Source organism: Monopterus albus, unplaced genomic scaffold (genome assembly GCF_001952655.1).
Source record: "Monopterus albus unplaced genomic scaffold, M_albus_1.0 scaffold4.1, whole genome shotgun sequence".
Lineage (NCBI taxonomy): Eukaryota > Metazoa > Chordata > Actinopteri > Synbranchiformes > Synbranchidae > Monopterus > Monopterus albus.
The window spans coordinates 2,390,576-2,401,149 of NW_018127884.1; positions in this window are offsets into that span (position 1 = coordinate 2,390,576).

Here is a 10,574-nt window from a genome sequence, read left to right on the forward strand (position 1 = left end):
AAACAGTGAGGAAATTTAAATAGCCATTTCTGTCCTGCTGTGGTTTTTAGGATTGGAATGTTTTTTAAGACTGTGTTTTCTTAACTGGACCAGAACATGACTCTGAACACATATACATATACACAAAATTTATTGTGTTACACATATATCTATTGTGTTCAATATTTTTATTGTGTACTTCTTGCTATTGTCTTATAATTTTGCATTCTTCCCCATTTTTACTCTGTATGATTACTGTTCATATAGACAAACAGATAGAAATTCAAGTAAAGGTTTCATGTCTAGAGTTAGACAGTTAGTACTGAAATATATACTTTGAGATGACCATCTGTGCTGAAATGAGAACTTCTAATCAGCTTTTCTGAAAAACATTTTGTTAATCAGCCACTTTAAAGGTAATTCACACTTTATGAACACATACAGTATCTAGATGATTAGCATCTATGAGTCCTGTTTTCATTTTGCAGTCCCTGTATATTACCAAATTAATGGAAGTATGGGGTTATTTCATTCAGAACATAATTTAACTGAAGACACTTACAAAAATTATCTTTCAGAGCTCAAATAGAATTGGTTACCAATATACTGTGACATGTTTTAATGTGGATATTTCTGCTTGTCACCATGCTTGTGTGTATAAGAAGCCAGATTGTTTGAATTAAGGGTTTATATACATGTCAGTATTTCTACAGTCACTTCAGTTTTACTGTGCAATTTGTTTAGTTTTCCTCATGAACAGTGACAGCAACAAAAGAACCATATAGCTTAATTACATGTTCACGTGTGACGATCCCAAACAGTTTGTTTTTTCATAAAAACATTTAAATAGATACATTTCGATACAGCGCAGAGGTCACTTACTGCTGTCCTCTCATTCTTTCTTAGCATTTGGTTTGACTGATAAAAATGTTGTGATGCTTGGCCTCTACTAAAGGGAGAGAAAGCAATCTTAGTAATTTAACTGGCTTTATGTGTATTGGACTGTCTTTCAAACATGCAGAAAATGGTCAAATTATGTCTTAGAAGTAGTTGATGTGTTGTCACACATCAGACCAAAATCTCCCAGTGTTCAGTTGGGTTGAGACTTGTAAGGGTCAGAGGATGTGAATCACATAATTTTCATACTCAACAAACCGTGCACTATGGATGTGAACACTGTCATCCTGGAAGAGACCACCTCATTTCCCCCCCCCCCCTTCATCCCCTCACGTAGAGTTGGGATGACTCTTAATACTATGAAAGTATTGGAGTCATCAGTGTGATGGTTCGCTGTGAATCACATAATTTTCATACTCAACAAACCGTGCACTGCTTATTTTTAGTAAACAGTGAGGAAATTTAAATAGCCATTTCTGTCTGTGCCTCGTGCCCCCCACCCACATATATATGGTGTTATTTTTATTGAGCATAGTATGAAATAGTGAAAATGTAATGCTGTAATTACAGTTAAAAATAATAGATAAATAAAATAAATAATGATGATTATACATTGCAATAAATAGATACATAGATATATAGATGAATCCCTTCACGCAGAGTCGGGATGACTCTTAATATTATGAAAGTATTGGAGTCATCAGTGTGATGATTCACTGTCGAAACCCAAAAGTGACTTTTTATTGGATTGTGAATAAAATTTTTAGCAGAGCCTCTCTGTGCAAATTTTGTTTTCTCAGTATTCATAAACGTCAAATGTTATAATATTCTTGGTTGGGGTCGATCATTGACTAGAATCCGAAAAGCTGTCCAAAGTTCTCTGCCCATTGCTTTAAAGACATATTCAAGAATACTTGCCCACTATACAGTTTTATGCAAAAGTTTAGGCACCCCTTGATAAATAACAGATTTTGGTGATTTTTTATTTGAACAGATGTTAACACAGTTTCTCTTGGAAATGGAAAAAATGCACAATATTTTCTGCAAACAGTGATGCATAGTTACTTCTTATGCCATAAATTGAACAAAAATAAATAGGTCCAGAATATGTGAGTCAAGACTGCTGGAACAACATGACTACTACTGAAAGTCTTGTCTAAATTATGATATACTTTAGAATTTTGGCTTTTGAGAAACTTTAAATTGAATCAAACTGAATTTAGTACATTTTGAATTCTGGGACTGAGCAAAGTGATGGACCTGCAAATAATAAAACAGGTTTGAATGAGGGAAAAATGTGTTTTTCCATAAGAAAGAGCTTTGGAAAGAACTGTTCTAGGAACGTTTTGATATTTAGTGATTTACATCACGTTGGAAAGAGGAAAGTCTTCTCTTTAGTTTCTGTTTGGTGACAATGACAGTAGTTAATAATACTGACCTATTACTGTATGTATGAAATATATTATAGATTTTATGGGAGTTACTGACAAATTCTCAAAGGAGCTACAGTCTGAATACTTATGACCATGTGATATTTCAGTTTTTCTTTTTTAATAAACCTGCAAAAATGTCAAAAATTCTGTGTTTTTCTGTCAATATGGGGTGCTGTGTGTGCATTAATGAGGAAAAAATGAACTTAAATGATTTTAGCATATGGCTGCAATATAACAAAGAGTGAAAAATTTAAGGGGGTCTGAATACTTTCCGTACCCACTGTATGTTGAGAAAAACGTGACATTTTATAAAATTGTTGACAACCAGTTCCAATAAAAAATGTGAGAAATGAGCATATATTAAAACTAGTTTGTTGAATTGAATCAAAAGCTGGCGTTGGTCTTTCCACCTTTGAAGCTCACCCACCTTTCCTTTAAATCTGCTATTTTTAGATGCAGGGGTTTTGTTTGGGGAAACCAAGTGCTTGTATGTCACTCTAAAAGAAGAGGAAGTCTTTGTGCTTGAATATTAATTTAGAGTAAAACAGTACCCAGTTTTGGTCCGAAATAGATGTCAGTAATGATATGAAAGTAAAGTGTGTTTTGAAGAATATGAAAAAAATTCATTTGTGTCGTCTCTGTTTAAAACTTTCCCTGTGGTGGCACATATGTCACACAGACCTAGACAGGATGACAGCAGAGTACTGGAAATGTTATAAGATCATATCAGCTGTATGTGTGTCGGGCCTCTCATGTTTATCCCACACATGACAGGAAAACAGAGTGAAGTCAGGCCCTCGTGTTGCCCACGTGGAAACACTGAAACAGAGAGAAAAAGAAAGTTTTTCTGTTTTGACGACACATACGACTCTTTTTGCTTTAATGAATGAATTTTCACGCTGGCTTTTATTTCTGATTCCCTCAGTGGTACCTCAAAAAGGAATTGAAAGTAGATGAGGTTATGAGTAAAGGTGATGATGGTTGTAAGTCTTCTCAACAAAATTTGATATTCTGATCTTTCCGTTGAAGTTAAAAAGAAAATTAAGACATGTTTTCCCTTTAGCACTTCATTATGATGTCAGTTCCTCTTTGAGATGACACATATTTAACATGATATAAAGTTGTCTGAATCCCACACAACCTTTTTCAAATGAAAGGACCTTTTTCAAATGAAAGGGGAAGCTTATGAAGTGACTTCCTTTTAAATTTCTAATTCATAAATATATAAGGGGAGGCGACAGAACATCAGACAGAAGAAGTGATGTTTCAACCCCCTTCAGCTGGCATATTAAACATTGTGAATTTCCAGTACCGGGGGGGTCCCTGCTGCATCTCTTCTTCTTCCCCCGCCTCCTCGTGTACTTTCAGTCCTTTTTGTTCAACTTCTACATCATCGCTCTGTCTTTTCTACTTCAACACTCACAGCAATTTGATGTACATGACACAAGTGCAGTTAAGTGTGAAGTGAGAGAAGAGTTTGCATGAACCTAGAATTGTGCAGCCAGACAGTCTCAGTGCTGGAGAGGAGGGGGAGGGGATAGGTAGTGAAAATGGATGGGGAGGCACCTTGTCTTCTCAGAAACAGACCAGTATGACTTGGTTACTGGGTTACCACAAGCAAACACTGCGGGCCGTAAGAGCCTGGGCCAGTTTCTAGGTGGCAGCTGAGATATATAATGAGGATAGTTTGGAGGATCAGTCATTTAGAGGAAACGGGTCTCTTTCAAAATCCCCACTGAGGACTCTCCCATAACTGACAAACAAAAATCCAGTTAATTTCACCACCATGCACAGTCATAATGTTTCATGATTTTACAGGTAGCTTGATAAGAAATGGATGTTTTAACATTTGTGTGAGTAAAGCAGTAAATGTGAAAATAATGTTTGTAGCATTACTGTGAGTTTACTGAAATGACCACAGATAGAAAATGTATCAAATCTTGTCACAAATCTACTTTAAAAAAAAAAGAAAAATTCAAAGTCAAAGAAATTCACCTTCCTGATCCAAAGACATGTATATATATATATATATATATATGTTTCAAACACTGCTAACTTTTCCTCTAGTGCCACTATGAGGATGTCATTTGTAATTTTAGTAGCATGTCACATCCCCTGCCATGAAACTTTGCCTAGAAATTCATTGTTTCCAGATGATGAATTTAGCTGACTTAGGTGATTTTTGTCCTTTGACACCACCATGAGAATGATAGTTGTGGTTTTAAGGGAAATTTCAGGACAGGTTTTGAGTTGATTGCCATAAAAATTGCTACATATTCATATTCCCTTCAGAATAAATTGTAATCACAGTGGTGATCCCTTAACCTTTCGTCTCGTGTCATCAACAGAGTAAAATTTTAATTTGTCTAAAACTTTTGTTTATGACCAAATCCCTGCAAAACATTCCCATCAGCCTCAGCTGTACTTTGTGTTTAATGCTAATTAGCAAATGTTAGCATGGCAACATAACAGAACGGTTAACATGGTAAACCATTCTGCCTATCTTCAGCACTTATCACTGCTGACATTTGATAAGATGTGTGGCACACTGCGGACAGTTTTGTAGTCTATGACATCATCACACACACAACCAGAGTTGCCATTCAACCTAACCTGCTTGTCTTTGGACTGTGGAAGGAGTGCAGAGTACCCTACAGAAAACACAGGCACAGAGGTGAACTCCACAGAGAAAGGCCCTAGTGTACAGTGCAGTAGTATGGCAAAGCTTCACATATTTCTTTAAGGAAAGGCAGGGCTCACCAACTGATAGTGTTTAAGTCCTTGTTATTCATCCCTTCATTAAAAGGAAAAAACACAGTAGAAATGTTTTGGACAGTTTGATCCAGAGCCAACATGGTTTGTTACACATATGGAAAAAGTGCCTGCACACTAAGAAAACAACAAAGAGGCTCTTCAGATGCCAAAAAAGTGATACACTGAAAAAAATGTGAATGTTTCATTCTACAGACAAATATACTATCAGTAAACCCCAGTCAGGACAAAGGAAACCAGGACCATGAGGTGTTCCACATGAACTCATTAGCCTCTAATATCTGGTCACACAACCAGCACCAAAGTCAAAATATCAACACTGATTCATTGTTGGTACCCAAGCTGTAAATCCAATATGTGCTCATATATATCACAGTATTAGCAGATTCACTTTCCCTGAGGCTCACACCTATTTTGCTTAAATGATCTCCATCTTTGTGGAGTCTCTCTGAATATCCCAGTCCTCTGATGAGACTTTGAAGAGGAGGAGATTCCATTTCTACACTTTGCTCAAACAGTTCCATGCATTGCACCTATTTTCCTCTTAAACATTTTGATGCGTTACATAATTGTACATATAATAGAACTCTTCATCTCTGTATCAACCTCTATTGCTGTCATCACATTTGGCATAACTATAAATAACCTGTTGAAATCTAAGAAATCAATAGTTTCTCTTCTGTAGGTAGAATTTACATAAAAGATAAATGACATCTTACTGCAAATTTGTTGCGTGATTTTCTTTTTCTTTTCACCAGTCATTCTGTTAGAAGGGGATTTTACATGACTCATACACAAGTGTATAAAAGACATGCAAACCTTCACTTTGGTTTACTGCTCAGCAGGAGAGAGGGAGAGGGACAAATACAGAGGGTGGAGAGATGACGAAGAGCGAAGGAGAGTTTCACCAGTTGCTGAAAGAGGAAGTGCAGTTGATGTGGAGACAGGTCAGTAACTACCTAACTATCATTATAACACACACACTCACACGGACACAGGGGCTTACTTCCCAACAACATCTCACTGCAGATTATTATCTTGAGTCTAAACCAGACTTGGCATATTACAGCACCTGGTACATCCTGTTTTTGCTCGTAATGTCTCTGGAGGGAGATAACAGCGACAGAGCTGTACTGATAGTGGCAGCTGCCCCACACTTGAACTTCTTCAGTTTTTTAAAATTTCATCCGGGTAGCTGCTTTAGCTCCAGAGGCTGCACTATTAACCCCTTCAATCCCGCAGACCTTGTAAAGGGTCACAAACATGGTTCAAAACCACAGAAATGTATTTTAGATTTCTAATAATACCTAACATCAGGCTGAAATGACAGGGAAAGGCTTATCAAATTTGGATTCATTTAAGGGAAAAAAAATAGGAGGAAAGTGAGAGAATTGCAGTTCAAAGTGCCCAGTGTGTATACATTGCAGTGCTTTTTGTAGTTGTGGCATTTTGTAATGTAACACTGCCAACTCTGTATTCCCTCAAAGCCTGCTTTTAAAATAAATAGCGCATCTAATCAGAGCAGACTGGGTTTTTTTCACATCTCATTTGATTAAACAAGAGGTGGTTGTCTTGTAATATATTCTCCAGTCTTTACTGTCAAACAAATTCAAAACTGTGTTCAGTGTTTGCTCATGTAGCAAATTCTTGTGAATGAAACTCTTCAGTTAAATGAGTGTAAAAGTCTCAGATCCGACCTCTGATCAGTGCTTCTGTCACCCCCTGCAGGACGTGCTCCGTAGTCAGAACACCAGCTGTGAGGTAAGCATGTGAGGGATCAAACAGCCATCAAGTCTAGTCCCAGATTGAGGATAATGCTAATCGTGATAGGGGTTGTTCATTACCAGACACCTAACATGTTAGCATTAGCTTCGCTTTGGGAAATTTTCGCACAAAACTAACTGGAGACCACTGACACCGCTGGTACCGGTGCTGGGATTAAGGACTTATGCATGCAACTGAGGAATACGATACATATACAGAAAAGTGAAACTGTAATGGACTAACTGCTCAGACACATACACGCTATCAGAAGCTGGTTACTTCTCCATGAAGCTGCCCAGATACTGCAGTCATGGCAACTGGAAATTTGAAGCATAGGCCCATAATCCTGAGAACAGGTCTGATTATCCAAAAATAAACAGAAAGGTTTGTGTGTACATCCAATCCTATATTTAGACCAGGTGCAGGGTAACTGACTGAATGGAGGAAAAAGATGTGTCCCCAAACCATGGATGCTTTACAATTTAACCTGGGTCTTAAAGTCACCAATATTGCATATGTATCACTTAGCCCTTAGTATAAAGGAGCATTTTAGAATTATGTACAAATGCCTTAAATGCTATATTTTGACACTATGTGCCATTTGCCTGTAAAAACAGAGGGACATTTAGCAAATTTGGTGATTTTTAGTTTTTCAGAAAAAAATGAAAACTAGTCATTCTTTACAGTTTCATCAGCTTGTTAAACCACTACCAACCATGTGACAATAAATGAATTGTCACAAAGATGAAAACAGACCTTGGAAAAAGCTGATTCAGATTTTGTTATATTTCATAATCTGTGTTTAATGTTAATATTGTGAGTACACCGAATTGTAGCAATCAGAGACAAAGAACGGAAACGAAACAAAACAAATCACAGACAAAAAACTAAATTTCAAACACAGTTCAGTCAGTGAAAAATCAAACCAAAGACTTGATTAAATTCGTAGGATTTATATTGGAAATTTTCTCATTTGTATTGTATTGGTTGGTTGAAAAATGCTTCAGACAGCAGGTGGATTCAGAATGTTCTGCTGTCATACTTGAATTTGTGTTATGTTTGGAATCTTCCTTGTACATGTATGTTGATATTTGTACACATAATAACCAAATAAAATGAATAACAAACATGAGGTTTGTCTATCTGATGTTTGTTTTAGCAAAACCAACAGTGAGATTTATAAAAATGGTGTGTTTACCTGAGAGAAACATCTCTACATCTGATTTTTATGTGTTGCAGATGTAAACAAAATTCAAGGTTTAAATGAATTATAAATATGAAAACTATTGCCGGCACTTTGAACACATGTGGCCAAGTTTGCTCCTGACTGAAACATGGGCATTTCTGTGCCCATCATTTGTGATGTTTCAGCCTTGTGACAGAAGTCCTGTGTGTAATCATTAGTTCAGATTCAGTGAAATTGAAGGGGTTACAGCCCTGGCTCCTTAAATGCAGAATACACATAATTTTAATGAAAATCCATCCATCCAACATTTATTTTATATGAATGGATCCATATTAGGACAAAAATCATAATGATAAACCACTGAGCTGAAGGTGTAGTGTTGGATTTCTCAAACCCAGGTGCTTACTGTTTAATGGAGGACTTACACAACTTTTAGGGGTAGATCTTTATGACCTGATCTCATTAAAGGTAGAGAAGGTTCATTTGAGGTAATCACTGAGTAACAGTTTTCATTCATGTTTCTATTAGTCACCAACAGTGTTTCCCCCAAGGTGTCACAGCCACAAAGTGCTTGATCAGTCAAAGCTGTACTTAGCTGCCCTGAACTTCCTTCTATGGTTACTTCACTACTAGGACTTTTTCTGTTCTTAAAAAATGGTGTAGAATTTCATTGTTGTGTGTAGTTTTTCCAACAGTATCCGAACATATGTGTCAGTCCCAGCCACAGAATCTGAAAACAGATTTTTAAAGCCACTCGGATAAAATTATCATGGAAAATAATCTTTAAAACAAACAAGCATGGGTTAAACACACAAAAACTCGTTTTCCATCTAAAAATTCCCTAAGATATAAGTCAAGTCAAGATTATTTATATAACCCAGCATCATAAACTTGTCTAAAGGGTCTTTACAGTGTCTCCTGAGACTCCTAGTTCGGATGAGGAAAAATCATTTTGATAGGAACATAAACGGTTCACCTGTAAATAAAATTGTACACACAATAAACTATTAGTTTACCAGATGTGTTTATTATATAATCAACCTGAGAAATATGGGGAGCAGTGAGTGATTAGTTGGGACTATTTCTATAAATGTTTTTTTAGCCTATTTGATTTATAAAAATGTTGAAAGGATAACACTTTCGAACAAATAAATCCTCTCCATCAAACAAACTATTTATCTCGTTATGTTAGTGTGATTACGTTTACATGAGAGAGGGGGGAAATGTGCCAACCAGTCCAGTGAATGGGCGGACCGGTCAGTCAGCTGATGAAATACTCGGCACAAGTTCCATCCTCAATACACTGATTCCGTCACGCCAATGATTTTCTAGCCAATTACGCACAATGTGGCAAAATTCATTCAAGTGCAGAACGAAGACTCGCAACTTGCTGGGATTTCATTCAGGAATGTGTCTTCTGCGCGCACCTGGAGCTGCTGGAGACATGCACAGGCAACCGATTTCATCTGGTTTATGATACTGATCCGCTGCACCTGTGATGGGGAGAAGCACATGGAGCTTCGGTGCCGTGATCCTGCTGGCCATCATGTGCTCGTGTCGTGCCGTCACCCTAGAGGCCATCCACTGGAGTAGCTCCAATTCAAAGTAAGTGGACAAATCAGTTTCGCGCTGAATGGATGCAACTGTCTGCTTGTGCATATACCTGATGGTTAAACAGATGGGAAGCAACCGTTTTATTGCAGATCAGGGACTACAGCTACAATTAGTCGTTTAGGATATAAGTTAGAGGAAATTAGTAGTAAAAGATTGTTTTGAGAGTAGATTAATTATTTAATGTCATTTTCTGGTTCCAGCCTGATTCATTGTTTTTCTTTGTTGCATTTAATACTGATTCCAGATAAATGTAAGCCTATAGGGTGTTAAAAATACTCATCACAAAGCCCAAGGTTTTCTTTTCAATTTGCTTATTTTTAGTTATTTATTTAGTTTTTTGTGTACTGTGCAAAACCCAGTTATGTTCAGTTTACTGTCAAAAGAAAGAAAGAAAGAAAGAAAGAAAGAGAAAGAAAGAAATCTTCACAACAGAGAAGCTGAAACTAGGAATATTTGACATTTTAGCTTGGAAAAATGATTCAGTTATCACTGTTGCAGATACATTTTCTGATGATTCACTAAATCAAATAAACAACTAATCTTTTCAGCTTTAAGGCAGAATATTGTTGGTTTTTGACTGCTTTGAGTATTTTCTGATTTCTAATTCTTGCTTCACTGGATAATGCTCAGTGGCTTTAGACCACACAAAACTAGATCTTGCTGAAGAGTGCCACATTTTTTCCTGTGGGACTGATCATAAAAGTAAAAAACTTTAATGTCTGTTTCTTGATCATTAGTTCAAGCAAAGAATTATTGTGCTGTCTCTCTCTTGCACACAGATTTACTCTGGGTCAGGGTCTGGTCCTGTATCCTCAGATAGGAGACAAAATGGACATTGTGTGTCCCCAGGTGAATGCTTCCTCAGGAGGAAAGGAGGAATTCTACAGAGTGTACCTGGTTTCCCGGCATCAGATGGAGAGCTGCAACAT